Here is a 2,517-nt window from a genome sequence, read left to right as displayed (position 1 = left end):
GTTACTTATGTTGAAGGTGATCTTTCCTTATCGTTTGTCCGTGGTGTCTTGGCATTATTTTACTGTCTATATAAAATAAAAGATTTTCACCATTCATATCTCCACGGTCTATATGGAGGTATGTTGGCTACATGGTCGGGGGTTAAGGGAACGGTTTGGTAAGGGTCTTGCCCTTGTTCAGCGTTTAGAGGTCCTGCTTGGGACCTGGGTCAAATTTAGTAGGATCTCCTTCAATGCCCATAGGTATTGGATGGCGGGGATCCAAACTCTTTGACCCCCTCATAAGTTAACTACTATTAATACTATAACCCGGCTATTTAGGACTGTATCCCTGCTGACTCAGACTACTTAGCCGAGGGTAACGTCACCGCCAAAAGCGGGGCCTACCACAATTTGCATTAATAACTTAATTCATTATCTTTCAATAATCCGACCCTTTAGGATTGTATCCTTGCTGACTCAAACTACTGGGTTGAGGGTAACGTCGCCTTCAAAAGAGGGGCCTACTACAATAACTAAGATAATCTCTTAAACAAGTGCAAAAGTGCGAAAATAATCAAAGGTTATACTAATACACGTGTCGGATCCAAGTGATTCATCTTGTCTATCTGTTTTTATTTTATTTTTATTTTCAGCATTTAGTTAGTTTTTATTTTTCTTAGTTTAAAACATTTTTCTCACTTTTTTATTTGATTAGACGTTGAGGATAAACCGGTATTAAAAGCTCTTGTGTCCTTGGACGACCTCGGTATCTTACCAACACTATACTACGTCCACGATGGGTGCACTTGCCCATATGTGTGTTTAGTGTTAGTGAATATCATGTTTTATAAATTTAAAACTTGGCTAAAAGTGTAAAAAGGGGCTTAAATACTCATCAAAAATATAACACACTTCACGCACATCAAGTTTTTGGCGCCGTTGCCGGGGACACAAGGATTTTAAGAAAGTTAGGAATCAACGGCTTAATCATATTTTTATTTTTCTTTAATTTTTTAGGATTTTTTCTTAGATTTTCAGCTTCTGCAGAGCTCAGCACGGGGCCGTGCCTGGTCAGACACGGGCCGTGCTCAGCATCGTTACTGGTAGTTTTTGTTTTTCAAGTTACAGAAGGCTGACCACGGGGTCGTGCCGGTGCAACACGGGGCCGTGTCCAACTTCCAGTAACTGGGATCTGAAAAACAATCACTGTAATTCCGACCACGGGGCCGTGTTCGCTCAACACGGGGTCGTGGTGAACCTTCTGACCAACATTCTTTTCTGTTTTTATTGCAGGACTTGGAACCCGACGCCATCCTCACGTAGTGTATGAGCTCCAGTTCCAATAAAGACATAAAGGAACCGCTAGAAGAACCCGAACGCTTTCTCAGAAAAAGGTTAAAAGCCAAAAACCAAGAGAAGGTTTCGGGTGATCCACCCCCAATGGCGGACCAACGTACCCTTATGGATTATCTACGGCCCACCGTAGGTAATCTAGGCGCCGCTATCAATGCTCCGAATGTCGAAGCCAATAACTTCGAACTTCGACCGCATTTGATACAAATGCTCCAAAACTCCGCAACCTTACACGGGCTTGCGGACGAGGATCCTCATCTACATATAACTAATTTCTTAGAAATATGTGATACCTTTCGGATCAATGGAGCATCAAACGACGCCATCCGCCTCCGTATGTGTCCATTCTCACTAAAAGACCGAGCGAAAGCTTGGCTCAACACCCTCCCAGCTGGATCGGTAAACACCTGGGATGAACTAGCCCAAAAATTTCTATATAAGTATTTCCCTCCTGCTAAAACTGCTAAATTAATGGCTGAAATTAATACATTCTCACAAGAGGACGGGGAATCCTTATATGAAACTTGGGAAAGGTTCAAGGAGCTATTACGCAAGTGTCCCCATCACGGCCTCGCAATATGGCAACAAGTATCCACTTTCTACAATGGATTGTTGCCACACACTAGGCAGACACTTGATTCTAGCTCCGGGGGACTTTTAGGTAATCGACGCCCACACGAAATATATAATCAGATTGAGGAAATTGCTCAAACCAATTTTCAATGGCACACTCCCCGGGGAAATAAGCCTATCGCCCCGGGCGCCCATAAGGTCGACGAAAGCACTTCTTTACAAGCCCAAATCGAGGCCCTTTCTTCAAAAATAAAAAAATTAGAAATGACAAAAACAGTCTCGGTTATGGCTTGTGAAGGGTGTGGTGGGTCACATGAAAATTGGAGTTGCATGAAAGAAACGGACGATCAACAAGAAATGGTAAACTACATTGATAATAGACCTAGGCCGTCGGGTCCTCCAACGGGAACTTACAACCAAGGATGGCGAAACCACCCAAACCTTGGTTGGAGGGAAACCGGCAATAGTAGTAACCAACAAACCCAACGAACAAACTTTCAGCAATCAAGAAATGAGTCACAAAATTTCACTCAACAACAAGGTGGACGAGAAAGGCTCGAAGATACTATATCTCGCCTCGTCTCTGACACTGATAAGAAAAACTCGGAA

General features: G+C 43.0%; 1 non-coding gene across 1 annotated transcript; it reads right to left on the bottom strand.

The window, feature by feature from the left end:
• Positions 1 to 1,800: 1,800 nt before the first annotated feature.
• Positions 1,801 to 1,907, bottom strand: LOC118482381. Its single transcript, XR_004868422.1, has one exon. It is a non-coding gene; the product is annotated as a small nucleolar RNA R71 (small nucleolar RNA).
• Positions 1,908 to 2,517: the final 610 nt, after the last annotated feature.

The sequence above is a fragment of the Helianthus annuus genome, chromosome 9, assembly GCF_002127325.2.
Source record: "Helianthus annuus cultivar XRQ/B chromosome 9, HanXRQr2.0-SUNRISE, whole genome shotgun sequence".
NCBI lineage: Eukaryota > Viridiplantae > Streptophyta > Magnoliopsida > Asterales > Asteraceae > Helianthus > Helianthus annuus.
The sequence above is the reverse complement of the archived record's forward strand: the minus strand, read 5'-3'. Positions and strand labels throughout refer to the sequence as shown.